The sequence below is a fragment of the Euprymna scolopes genome, chromosome 4 (assembly GCF_053919585.1).
Source record: "Euprymna scolopes isolate OS-2025 chromosome 4, ASM5391958v1, whole genome shotgun sequence".
NCBI lineage: Eukaryota > Metazoa > Mollusca > Cephalopoda > Sepiida > Sepiolidae > Euprymna > Euprymna scolopes.
In genome coordinates, this window is record NC_136485.1 from 181167730 (window position 1) to 181182582 (window position 14853).

Consider the following 14853-nt stretch of genomic DNA (forward strand, 5'->3'; position numbering starts at 1 on the left):
AAAATATTAGAATCTTACATATAAAAATTATGTTATGCTGAAAATTTTAACATTTATTCAAGCAAGGAAAATATTAGAATCTTACATATAAATTTATGTTATGCTGAAAATTTTAACATTTATTCAAGCAAGGAAAATATTAGAATCTTACATATAAATTTATGTTACGCTGAAAATTTTAACATTTATTCAAGCAAGGAAAATATTAGAATCTTACATATAAATTTATGTTATGCTGAAAATTTTAACATTTATTCAAGCAAGGAAAATATTAGAATCTTACATATAAAAATTATGTTATGCTGAAAATTTTAACATTTATTCAAGCAAGGAAAATATTAGAATCTTACATATAAAAATTATGTTATGCTGAAAATTTTAACATTTATTCAAGCAAGGAAAATATTAGAATCTTACATATAAATTTATGTTATGCTGAAAATTTTAACATTTATTCAAGCAAGGAAAATATTAGAATCTTACATATAAATTTATGTTATGCTGAAAATTTTAACATTTATTCAAGCAAGGAAAATATTAGAATCTTACATATAAATTTATGTTATGCTGAAAATTTTAACATTTATTCAAGCAAGGAAAATATTAGAATCTTACATATAAAAATTATGTTATGCTGAAAATTTTAACATTTATTCAAGCAAGGAAAATATTAGAATCTTACATATAAATTTATGTTATGCTGAAAATTTTAACATTTATTCAAGCAAGGAAAATATTAGAATCTTACATATAAATTTATGTTACGCTGAAAATTTTAACATTTATTCAAGCAAGGAAAATATTAGAATCTTACATATAAATTTATGTTATGCTGAAAATTTTAACATTTATTCAAGCAAGGAAAATATTAGAATCTTACATATAAAAATTATGTTACGCTGAAAATTTTAACATTTATTCAAGCAAGGAAAATATTAGAATCTTACATATAAAAATTATGTTACGCTGAAAATTTTAACATTTATTCAAGCAAGGAAAATATTAGAATCTTACATATAAAAATTATGTTATGCTGAAAATTTTAACATTTATTCAAGCAAGGAAAATATTAGAATCTTACATATAAATTTATGTTATGCTGAAAATTTTAACATTTATTCAAGCAAGGAAAATATTAGAATCTTACATATAAATTTATGTTATGCTGAAAATTTTAACATTTATTCAAGCAAGGAAAATATTAGAATCTTACATATAAATTTATGTTATGCTGAAAATTTTAACATTTATTCAAGCAAGGAAAATATTAGAATCTTACATATAAAAATTATGTTATGCTGAAAATTTTAACATTTATTCAAGCAAGGAAAATATTAGAATCTTACATATAAATTTATGTTATGCTGAAAATTTTAACATTTATTCAAGCAAGGAAAATATTAGAATCTTACATATAAATTTATGTTACGCTGAAAATTTTAACATTTATTCAAGCAAGGAAAATATTAGAATCTTACATATAAATTTATGTTATGCTGAAAATTTTAACATTTATTCAAGCAAGGAAAATATTAGAATCTTACATATAAAAATTATGTTACGCTGAAAATTTTAACATTTATTCAAGCAAGGAAAATATTAGAATCTTACATATAAAAATTATGTTACGCTGAAAATTTTAACATTTATTCAAGCAAGGAAAATATTAGAATCTTACATATAAAAATTATGTTACGCTGAAAATTTTAACATTTATTCAAGCAAGGAAAATATTAGAATCTTACATATAAAAATTATGTTACGCTGAAAATTTTAACATTTATTCAAGCAAGGAAAATATTAGAATCTTACATATAAAAATTATGTTACGCTGAAAATTTTAACATTTATTCAAGCAAGGAAAATATTAGAATCTTACATATAAAAATTATGTTACGCTGAAAATTTTAACATTTATTCAAGCAAGGAAAATATTAGAATCTTACATATAAAAATTATGTTATGCTGAAAATTTTAACATTTATTCAAGCAAGGAAAATATTAGAATCTTACATATAAAAATTATGTTACGCTGAAAATTTTAACATTTATTCAAGCAAGGAAAATATTAGAATCTTACATATAAAAATTATGTTACGCTGAAAATTTTAACATTTATTCAAGCAAGGAAAATATTAGAATCTTACATATAAAAATTATGCGAAATGTGCAATCTAAAAAAAAAAGTAGAAATATTTTTTGCAATTATATTTTTGTGTGAAACTAAAATAAACAATGTTTAATTCAATAATATCGGTAGTTTGAGAAATTAATTTTTCTTCAAGTTATATTGAATTCATTAATACAGACTTTAGGGGCTTTTTTATTTTTATTACAATTTATGATGCTTTATTTTCATAAAAAAAGCAAAAATAAATTCATGCTTTTTTTTTTTTACTAGTGAAAACCATAACTTTAGTAAAGGTGTTTTTTTGTTTAAATAAAATAATACATTTCCACTAAGATTCAAATAAAAATAATGAGTTCATTATATTCTGTGATAATATTTGATAAATACTAAACATTTCATTAAAATTGGTTAATTTCCTGATTTTTTTGTGAGTTTTTAAGTAAAGACTTAGGTCAAAATGTTTATACATTTTGAGCATCGGCTATTCATTTTGCTACCTACTTTTAAAAATAGTGATGTATTAAGGAAATAAAAATCCCAACTTGTCCATATTAAAAAACAATATACAAATGACAAGCATTAAACTTTTTAAATATTTTAAAAATAAACTTTTGTTGTTGTTATAATTTAACCAACTTAGAAAGAATTCTAATTTCTGTTTTTAGTCTTTACGTTTTCAATCTCAGAGTTAATAACATATTTGTGTTAGAGTAAAAGCAAAGCACGACATATGAAAAAGAATAATATTGATCAATATTATAACTCAACCCCTGTGAGAACAGATCTAACAGTAATTATTGTTATAACAGAGCTTAGTTAAAGCCTTTATTGGTGAAGAATACTGCACAATTTCTTATTGCCTTGCTGGCTCCACTTTGCTGGTTTGTGACTCAACTCAAAGCAAAGAGAAAATATCTTCACCTGAACGGATTCAAGTTGTCAATAACAAATTAATACAAATACTGTTTTGCTAATGAATCAATGATATCTGGGGGAATAGTATTCAAAATATTGTTTGGTTTTGGATGACGATGACCCCTAAATCATTGTTCGCAAAACCCACCAGTATGAGAACCTCCTTGAAAATTACCCATGGGAGATGCTTGCGTGTGATTGACTATTGACCAATTGGAATGAGTATGACTGAGGCGGGGCGATTTCCTATTAACTGGAGTGTATGCTCGATAGCATCTAACCCTACCTGTTAACTATCTATAAAATGATGTACATGAGCAAATTTCGATAGTGCAGAAGTCGAGAGTACAAAAGTAAGAGAGTCGAGAGAAAAACAGAGTACAAGTCTGGAACGAACTCTTGCTGCCTGCTGATAAAAGGACTCCCCAGGTTGGGTATGCCAACTATACTCTCTGGTTGCAAAGTATCCTATGCAAGATAGAACTCTAGTATAACTGGATGTGCTGAAGAATGTGATGATCGATCAGGTGGCTGCTGGCAGACCCTGCTGTGGCAGCAGCACTTTGCACCACCCCACAAATCCAAAGAGACCGAGGCCTGGCTTCAGAAGGAGTTCTACTTTATACTTTTTTCTCACTGCCCCCCTTCTCCTTGACCTAAACTTGCTGGACTACTTCATATGGTCATACATCAAGACATCACCAACATAACTTTCCACAATACCAAAGCAAGCTCGATTGCTCCCATTTGTTGAGCTCCCACCGGCGCTTGTGGAAAAGGCATGCTCCCACTTCTGGACCCATATTGAGGTGGTTATTGAGACTGAAGGCAGCTACATTGAATAATGGCAGCTCTACTACATAATCAAGTTACCTGAATTGATTTTTTCAATAAAAATTTTAAAATAAATCTGTAGTGTTGTTTTCTGTAAGGCGACAAAGTTATCATTCCACCCTGTTATAGAAAACAACTAAAGGATTTGATCCTTATTTTCTTTTGTTGCTCTCAGAGTTAATGTACTTTAAATTGCAGGAACCAGCACCAAGTGGGAGGGTGTGGCCACGGATCTAATCTGAATCACAATATGAGCATGTGCCACTTTCTTTGACTTGAGAACATTGATTTCTTCATATTGTGGACTCTTCAGGGAGAGAGCAAAAGAACCAGAAGCGACCAACCTATCCTCGCGTGGATCGATTATGGCCAAACTATGGTAATGTGTGAGCTATTTGGGTGACCAGTATAGCTGTCAAATTTTGTCTAAAGTGTTCTGTCATTCCGAATACACCTGGATTCAAATTCTTATACAGATGAACACCTGTTACGGTCTTTGTTAGGTTATAGTCTATAATATAAATCTCACCAGTCTGTTTAAATGTATGTATGTCTGCCTAAAACTTTCGACAGAGCTAACGGATTTTCATAAGATCAGTTGTTTTGAAGCTCGACTCTTCAGATGACAAATATCGAAAATTTGGCTTAAAACATTAATTTCGTCACCTTCAACTAGGCACTTTTCTACAGGGAGGGGTCGCTTTTTTCACCGATATTTTCTAGTCATCTCCTCTTTTCAATTGACTAGCATTAATTTAAACATTTGTCACTTCCAGTTTGGCGATGGGCGCAACAGCAAAGATATTGTGTTTTTTTTTTTTTCATGCTCTTTTCCTCCTTTGCAGTATGGGGTTGAGTTTGTCTGCCTACTATCACTGTCTTTTTGCTCAACACACACCTCCAAACACCCAGGCAACTATTTGATAAAAGAATTATGCAATTTCAAATGAGCAAACACATACAACTAAAACAATTCCCTGCATTTGAACTTTCATTTATTTTTACAATGTATCATATATGGCATCATCATGCTGACATTTATTGGATCACCAAAGCTAATTGATGTTGAACCTGGTAGGTGCCAAGTAGGTGATCATTTGCATAATACAAGGTTATGTACACCGAATGATGATTACACCTACCTACGAAAACATAACATCAAAATTATCTACTTGTTTTATCGTTGTTTTCATGGCAGGTGCTCGTCTGAACTCCAATCCCTGGTCCCCCCTCGCCAATCTTTCACGAAAAACACCCGTCTAGCTGAATCCACTGTGAAAAATTTCCCCCACTCTATATCTGTGCCTAAATCAAAACGCGGATTCCATGAACAAAGCTTCTTTCTTAGAACTGCACGCCTGTGGAACTCTGTTCCGTCTGCCTGCTTCCCTCCAGACTACTACTTGGATGTCTTCAAGTCCAATGTTAACAAATTCCTAATGAACCGCCCCCTTAAGTAAACACTTCATCAAATCTCCACACTAACGTAATGTACTTGCAATAACCCTTATCCCTGAGTGGCTTCCAGGCCTTGATAAGTGGTGATCACTGTGTAAAAAAAAAAAAGACTTTGATCAGGATACACATGCTCCTGGGGACTATTTTTTTAATTTAATATTCCCTAGAAACTTCCTACTTCAAATGAGATCGACTCAATCCACCTTGAATGAATGTGACATCAGGACAGGAATATATTTTGACATTAAATGACCAGTAATCAGGCAGTAAAATTGAAACTAGCAAATAAATTCAGTAAATATATGCAAGGATATGGATTTATGTGCAGTACTAATTCAATAAATCGAGTAAAAGTTAATAAAAAAAATGAGATACTATAAAATATTTAATCTAAAATACAAATTTCAAAATTTGGTCAAATTTATATCAAGAGAATTATTTCCGTCAACTGTAATTATCTTCCTTTAATATCATTTACATTGTTAAATGTTGAGAAAGTGAATCTTTATAAGACATCATTTAATAACGCAAAACAAATATATTATATTTTTAAGTTTTAATAAACTTATTTATTTTAAATAAACATATTTAATAATAACTTGTAAGTTTATTTTCAAGTAAAAATCTATTGTGAGTTTCCCTTTCATCACATTAAAAACGACTTGGCATCTAATTCTACCCTTAGTATGATGTAAGTAAATAAAGAAACTTTTAATAAATGTGATTTTCGTGCACAGAGCGTTTCACACTGAATTATTCGGTTTTCTGTTTATATACAGGTGGTATATTTTAATTACATCTATTTCTTTTAATCAAAATTGACTTAATTATTTTAAAAAATGTTTTAATAAGCTCTGTTTTAATCTTTATATATTTTCCAAGTTATTGTTTTTTATTCTTAAAATTCAAAGTTCTTGATCACTGAAAAGAGATCCTCCTAGCCTAAGACAATTATTAATTTTTTTCTAATGTAGTGTCTCTTCTTTTCCCCCGTATGAAAAACTGATCATGTATCTAAGTTTAACCTCATTGGGAGTCGAGTATATAATGACAATTACTTTTAAAAAAGAGGGTGTTGTAAATTTTGATGTAAAAGTTATTGTTTTTCATTCACAAGACGTTTTCATAGATGTATTCTGCATATTTTAAGAAAATATATTTGTTATTAAAATACACTTGATTATTATAGAATAAAGTAATCACTGGTAATGTTTAATTTTGTATACTAATGCATTACCACAGTCATAAGCCATTCCAAGATAGAAATTAATAAAATGGATGGATGTTATGTTACTTCCTTGCTTTCCTATTTTCAATTTTAATTTGGTAATGTTCATTCAATTTGTATAACTTCTGATAATATATTACACTATATTTTTTTTTAGATATCTCAATAAAAATAATTGGAAGAAGACCCACCATCATTTGCACTTGCAGTGATGATGTCAGAAAATTATCAGGTTCTCCTGCCCTATTAGATAAAACAACCACCAAGTTTTTGGCAACTAATCCAATACAGCTATTTCCTTTTAAATGCATATCCAAACTTAAAAGTTTGCTATTTCTAAATTAATAGCAAAGGATATAATTGGCATTTGGAAAATAGATTACCCTCGTTTACCTCAAGTAAATGAAAAGTTTATTGTGAATAAGATGAAAATCATATGTTTCCAGAAAGCAAAATAAATAAAAATTCTCTGCATTCCAAGAAAAACATTTATGGGAAAAACTAGAAACACTGTTTGACATTGCTTCTTGTACATGCAAACTGCCTGTTTTAAGCTGTGACTACAGAAATGTGAAGTGCAACAAAGAACGTTGATAGGATGAGCAATACTTTGTACTTGTACTGTGGAAAAGAAGGTAAAATTTTGTTTTTATTTTTTTTTAAATATGTTCAGTTAACAAAATAATACATTTTAAATTCAATGGATTTCCATACTTTCATTTAATATTTAAACATATGTAAAAAGAAACTATTACAGTTTTATTTTGAAATATTTTGATATTGATGTATTTGTAAAGAATATAAAACTTGATATTTCAGATCCCAGTGGAAGAGAGGGAATATTTGAAAACTGAGAGAGTCCCCCCCTAAAAAAAATGGACCCCAGGGTATTTTCCAGCTTGATCAAATAGACAAAGCTGACATAAAAAAATGTAAAAAAAAAAAAAAAAAGCAGAAAGATTGGAACAACAAAAGAATTATGTTCATCACCTAATGATGCATCAGTATATATAAAAATCAGGATACTATTCTTTCTTACTCCGGGCCTAATAGTCATTCAACAGAAGTTGAATACCTTGAGTCTGAGAGACCTCTCCAAGGATCTTACATTATTCAAATTCTTCGATATACTATGGAAGGAAATTTCTTTCAACCTTGGAGCCTGCTCTGCTAATGGCTTGCTTTTAGACTTAAAAGTCATAGGCCCTCTTCAAATCTAATGTTTTTATATAAGATATTATTGATAAATGTAAAATAGCACAATCGTAAGAATGAAAGAAAATGCCCATCAAAGATTTGATGAAACAGTGGAAAACCTTCTTTGTATTGTGGTTGATGAAACAAATGATAAAGACATACTGTTGTATAAAAAGATTTGGGGGCAAAATAGAGAGAAAATATAAAAAAAACAAAGAAACCAGAAGGCCATTTGATTTTCACAAAGGAGATGGAACATAAAAATGAATATCTCACTCATAGGGTTATCCCTAATACTGTTGCAACCGGTGATGTTCTTGCACAGGAAATTGCTGAAGTTTTGAAAGAATACAATACTGTATCTATAATTGAGGCTATTCTAGAAGACAACAGTAATACAAATACCGGTTGTAAGGTTGGACTTGTAACACTTATAAAGAAAAAAAACTACAGACAAAATTACACACCATTGGTTGCTCTCTACACCAAAATGAACTTCTATTTATAACGTTTTTTTAGACATATAGATGGAACCACAAGTAGTCTTATAACTTTCGTTGGTCCTCTGGGCAAATTAACCCAAGTAGTAGTTACACCAGTTGGTTGTTCTTTGAATGTTTTTTTACTGCTGAGGAAATAAGCAAACTAACCTGTGACCAAAGACTTCTATTAGAATATGCAGTTGGTATTTCTAGAGAAATGTTGACTCTAAATATGCTATCTGGAACATTGTTTCTATAAATCAGAAAAGATGGTTAACTTTGTCCATCAAACTAATGTACTTATGACATGGGATGCTTATCAGCCTTATTAGGTTCATAATTGAAGTATATCCAATTAACTGGTTTGAAATAAAAAGGGATAAGTTCCAAAACCAGCAACTGTATATTTTCAATATGATCAAGAAACCATCACTTGAAATTTAACTCATTACCTTACAAAATTTACAACATAATGCTTTTGCTTTACTGCCTGAAATGTATTGTATGTTATGGTAAAATCAGATGAGATAGCAGTGAGGAGAAAACTGCTAAAAAACTTGTCCATCAGGTAAGTAACAATTTATGCATATAATATTGATTAAATTGGTTGTGTTGATTTATTGAGCTGTTTTTGCAAACTGACAATTCCAGAATCATTTTCTAAAGATTATGTGTTCGTTACAACTCTACTTTCAACCGAGTCATTGTTTGTTTCGTTCACCACACTCTTTTCTTCTACCTCTTCTTTTACACACGTCCGTTCGTTTTCGTAACTCAAAATCGTCTCTCTTCCCGCTTTTCTTTAGTATTGCTTGTGCCCGTGCCAATACTTCCGATATGTCCATCTCGTCCACTTGGGATGAGGCACGGAGCAGATCTTCCACACTCTTAGGTAATCCTGCAACAAAGGCGCACACCAAGCCTTTGTCTGACATCCCTCCAAAAAGGAGCGATAGCTTTTTTAGCTCAGCCAGATACACATCCACCGTTTCCCCGGGATGTAATTTTCGGGCCATGAATTCCTTCCATGCAGTAATTGGATCTAATGCAAATGCTGTAAAAATGTTATATATTCAATCATCGAAGTTATCCTTGAGGAGTACCAAATTGAACTTTCGTTACATTTGAATATGTTATATAGAGTTCTTCATTTAGGGGCACTTTTTACGTTTTCTATATAACATAAGAAAGATTCCGTGTGATTGTCTCTAATATAAATGGTTGTGTGTTTGATTATCATAAAGGGAATCGTGTGTGTGACATGTAATTTCTGAACATACCTTTGTTTCTTCTCGCTGTTGAACCATCTGGAAATTTCTCATCCTGGAGGGAGACTTGATACCTGTTTGACGAAGATTTATCACTCCAAGACGATGAAATGGTTTTATAGTTTTTATTTCACTTTCCCCAGAGGTTCTGCAGAAGTGGAAGTGAAATCGGCTTGTGTTAGTTCTTCTTCACACACGTCAGCGTTCGTCTCCCCCCTCCCTAGTTAAGAGGGGGAGACCATGGAAAAAACCGTCCGTCTTCTTCAAAGCTCAAATCAAATCTCACAGATCTAGCCAACCACGTCACACATACGTAATTTGGTCAGCTGACCTTTGGTTCTGGTAAACGTGTCTACCTCAACATTTACCCACCTCTCTCTCTCTCTCTCTCTCTCTCTCCCTCTCTATTCTCTTATAGAGACAGAGAGAGAGAAAATAGAAAGAGTAAGAAAGCCAGAGAGGGGGGGTAGATGCTCGTTAACATTCCTCCACCTCTTTTTTATCAAAATGTATGGCAAGCCATACATTTTTAATAACTAACTAAAAAAAAATAATTATGTCCGAAGTACATCTTTATTTTTTCACTTTCCGGACTCACCCCTTTTCCAAGAAAGATCAGGCACCAGTACTCTTCTACTACACTATCAACTCTTCTGCTGCTTCTCGAAAGTCTCTCCTCGACATTAACTTGCTTCCAAGTTAGACAAAGATACAGCTTTGCAGATATACATCTTGTCTAGGCGGTCGCATTGTTGGATATTTTCCACTGACTCTGCTCTTTATTTGTACCACTTGGCCAAACAAATGGAGACTCCATTTTCGATCACTTTTTCGAAATGGGGCCAGCATATCGCAATTACGACCAGAACGTCGGATGCTCCATGTTGGTGGTAGCTTTATCGCATGGGGACTCGAACCCCAGACCCTCAGATTAAAAGTCTGATGCTCTACCGACCCAACCATCCCACTCGCGTTCTCGACTTTCAGCATAGGCCTAAGTCCCAGTTTTTTTCTTTTACTGTAATGCCCTGACGTCTTTCTCTGAGTGGTCCTATTACTGGAGCTTTGTTCTATTCTATCTACTACTTCGGGACTTCACAAAGCTCTTCTACTAACTCCCTTGGTTGGTCTAAGCCAAGATACACCTTCACACTGATTCACTCGGAGCCTGTTTGAGTTCCTGGAACCCGACAAGATACGGAATCATCACTCCCTAACTAATGCGGCAAAGCTTACTTGCGCATCGATTTCTAACTAAGTAGCTTTCCCTTTGTGATTTTTCCGCATTCCCAGCAAGTCCCAAGATTCCAACCCAGATATCCCTCACACATTCCTCTGAAAAAATAAAAAAAATAATAAGGCTCTATCTTGTCCCTTACGTAATCTGCATCTTTCCCTTTCTTCTATCTTCCCGTGATTAGGCTTGGTACCGACTGTCCAGTCGCTCCGTACCCTGAGGAATTATCGCGACCTCGCACGCCAGACTTTTGTTGGACAAGACTTATTGCCGTTGCTTGGGCCTACGTGGCATCTTCCAACTCACTGGAACCACTAGTATTGTTTTAACAGGGTACTCATTACTCTAAAATAGTATTTCCCCTGCCAAATTTTCTAATTTGTGACAATACCGTGGCTTATAAAAAAAAATAAAACAACAGAAAAAACTGCTTTCTACAGCCTAATCGCCTTGTAATTCTCATGAAAAAAATGCAACTACGCGCTAAACGTCCCTAAAATATAACTAAACCAACCAAATCTATTCCAAAATAATTTAATTTAATAATACCAATTAAATTCACCCAGCATGTTTTTTTTTTTTTTTAAATTTTGGTACCTTTAATTCACAATAGGGTAACATTTTATTTTCCTAAGTACTTGCATACATATTTCATTCATCTTCTCTTGAGCGATTCGTAACATAATGGCCACGTCAGCCATTGCACCCCCTCTGCCCCTTACACCATGTCAGAGGGCATTTCATTTGCTCTCTGAAGTTGATTACAACTAGATCCGCTCACGCTGGACAGAATACATTCCGTTTACTGCTATGTCAGAAAAAACTTTTTTTTTCCAAAGTCGGTAAGCGCAATATGCCTTGAAGACACATAGCTTCACGGAAAACATCGGATTTCCACACATGAAGTACTCAAACTTGCTCCATGTTGATTCTACTCGAAATCAACAGAAATCACGATAAAAAAAAATAAAATTCGAATCATTTCCCGAGAATAATGAAATTAATAACTACCCATGTAATTCAACACCTCTCCAAAATTCTAACATGCTTGCCACAGAATTTAAATTCCATTCACGCCCCACTTTTTTCTTTCATTTCTTCATATAGTTTATTTAACCCTATATTTATCCTTTTGTTTCCCCTTACTTATGTGGTCAAAACGTCACTCATGTCGAATAGAACATTTATTCTACTTTTCGAAAATTGAAATTAATACCGACTGAACCTTTGACTCTTCCGAAACTTTTTTTTTTTTAAAATCATTTATTACACTGTTTAAATCTTATTTCTTTCTCTTTTCCCTATTTTATTATTACTATTATGATTATTAATTAATTAATTAATTAACACGTTCTTTCTTTTATTAATCATTCTTTCAATAGACCCCACAAGCAAAGATTTCACCTCACCATTCTGCGAAAAAACAATACATGTCAAAGAACAAGAAAATTCTGCCAATACCGTTTGACAACACATCAATTACATAAAAATAATAAATTAAAAAATACAAAAATATCCTATCAGCAATCACAAAGTCCCATCTCACTAACAACAAAATTTTGTCCACGTCAGCAACTAGGTCGGCTGCATAGTGCATCATCTTTTACCATTCCACAGAATTCAAAATTAAAGAAAAATCACAGTTGTTTACAAAAAAATACCTAGACATTTACAATTAAAATACAGTCGTTTCTAAAATAAAATAAAACGACTCACTTATAAAGTCTCAGACAACTCGATGGAACTAAAATTGTCCATGTAAGAAAAAAAAAAATTCCTAAGAAATAAAATCGTTCAATTAGTGAAAAAAAAAGGAAAAAAAAATCACATTTCAGAACCTATCCATTGTTTTTCATCAAAAGTACATATTGTTTTTCATTAAAAGTTACATTTAGTTCACAGTTTAAAAATGACACAAAATATTCATAACAACATATTTGTGATTGACATGTTTATCTTTGTGGTAAAGGCTCGTTACAGTCATATATTCTATTTCTTTTTATTTCTTTTTGGTTTTCTCACTGGCTGTTGTTAAAAATTTTCAGAATAACGCCATTCTTTGTTTTTCTCTTCTAATTTTTGACATTAAGTGATATTTTTCTTCGTTCATAACGAGCTAATTCCCAATACGATAAACATTTTTTTTAACTATTTTCTATATATAAAGTTTTACATCTATGTGTCTGTATGTCTTCCTTTTCTTTCTTCGTGAAAAGGTTGTATGTGTGTATTGCTTTTCTTTTTTTTTCTTTCTTTTTTTTTTCTTAATTATTTTTCTAATTCGCCTAGTGTTTTAATGGACCCTACGTTGTGTGTGTGTTGATTTCTATTTTTTTTTTTTTACTGTTCTTTCTTTTTCTTTTTTTTCCATACATTTTATTGTTTTTTCTTGTCCTTTTTTTTTTTTTTTTTTTTTTTAGTCTATTTCTTTTTTCTTGACACTAAATCTCCATGCTTCCACATTGTATTTTCTTAAACACAGGTTCGATTATCGCATCGGTGATGCGACTTAGTCACGAGCACCAAAACGAATATGTTATATATTCAATCATCGAAGTTATCCTTGAGGAGTACCAAATTGAAATTTCGTTACATTTGAATATGTTATATAGAGTTCTTCATTTAGGGGCACTTTTTACGTTTTCTATATAACATAAGAAAGATTCCGTGTGATTGTCTCTAATATAAATGGTTGTGTGTTTGATTATCATAAAGGGAATCGTGTGTGTGACATGTAATTTCTGAACATACCTTTGTTTCTTCTCGCTGTTGAACCATCTGGAAATTTCTCATCCTGGAGGGAGACTTGATACCTGTTTGACGAAGATTTATCACTCCAAGACGATGAAATGGTTTTATAGTTTTTATTTCACTTTCCCCAGAGGTTCTGCAGAAGTGGAAGTGAAATCGGCTTGTGTTAGTTCTTCTTCACACACGTCAGCGTTCGTCTCCCCCCTCCCTAGTTAAGAGGGGGAGACCACGGAAAAAACCGTCCGTCTTCTTCAAAGCTCAAATCAAATCTCACAGATCTAGCCAACCACGTCACACATACGTAATTTGGTCAGCTGACCTTTGGTTCTGGTAAACGTGTCTACCTCCACGTTTACCCACCTCTCTCTCTCTCTCTCTCTCTCTCTCTCTCTCTCTCTCTCCCTCTCTATTCTCTTATAGAGACAGAGAGAGAGAAAATAGAAAGAGTAAGAAAACCAGAGAGGGGGGGGTAGATGCTCGTTAACAAAAAGGGCGCGCTTGATGTAGGCAAAATCTGTTTTTTCCTCATCAGCCAACTGCTGGTATACTGCATATGCTCCCCCAGTGAGGCGCATTGGGACCACACATTCTATACGCTTCACCCCACTGAGCTGACATATTAATTCTGCTTTTTCCACCCATTCCTGCACTGAGTGATCAGTGCTACTGCCATCAAACAGGGGAATTAGCTTGGGGTCAAATCCTGATGTCATGCCGGAATAGCTTGTGTTCGTTACAACTCTACTTTCAACCGAGTCGTTGTTTGTTTCGTTCACCACACTCTTTTTTTCTACCTCTTCTTTTACACAGATTAACTTTTGGAGTCAGTGATGAATAGACTTGTTTCCAGATTTGCTTTCATATTCTCAAACTTTTAAAAGGACAGTTAAATTAACAGAAGCTTCTGAAATTTTGTAAGGTTTGAAGCAAGGCATGATTGTATGATTGTAACAGTGCACATATGAAAATAGCAGCAGCAGCCAAAGGATAGATGGCAAGCATTCACGCATTTGAATGCATATGCAAATTAGCAAGTGTGCTCAGTCTTGCGTCTGAAGAAAAAAAAAAAGGACACCACATGGTCAGAAAAAAGCAAAGCTGATGCTGAAGGAAACGTGCAAAATGAAGGGAGAAGAAAGAGTGCAATCAACAAAGATGGATGTATAAGAAATGGCCGTCTACAGCCAGCATGTAGTGGAGCAGAAATGAGAGACTTTTAATGTGGTGTTGAGACAGGAAAATAACAGTAATAAATGACTGTGTTAAATAAAAGAAAAAATGCCGACCCAGATTTATTTATGTTTGTTTATTCGTTCTTGCAAAGGTGTTGTGTTGTAAAATCTGGACTTTGC

The 14853-nt window shown here is 32.5% G+C and overlaps 1 protein-coding gene across 2 annotated transcripts in view; it reads left to right on the forward strand.

The window, feature by feature from the left end:
* LOC145270536 (uncharacterized) overlaps positions 1-14853 on the forward strand; it is a 31556-nt gene that overhangs the window by 4867 nt on the left and 11836 nt on the right. The window contains exon 2 of one of the 2 annotated variants that reach the window (XM_080126185.1): positions 7386-8813. The exons of the other annotated variant lie outside the window; for it this stretch is intronic. The gene's annotated coding sequence lies outside the window, so the exon portion shown is untranslated. The remainder of the gene's footprint in view (positions 1-7385; positions 8814-14853) is intronic. 2 annotated transcript variants of the gene reach the window in all.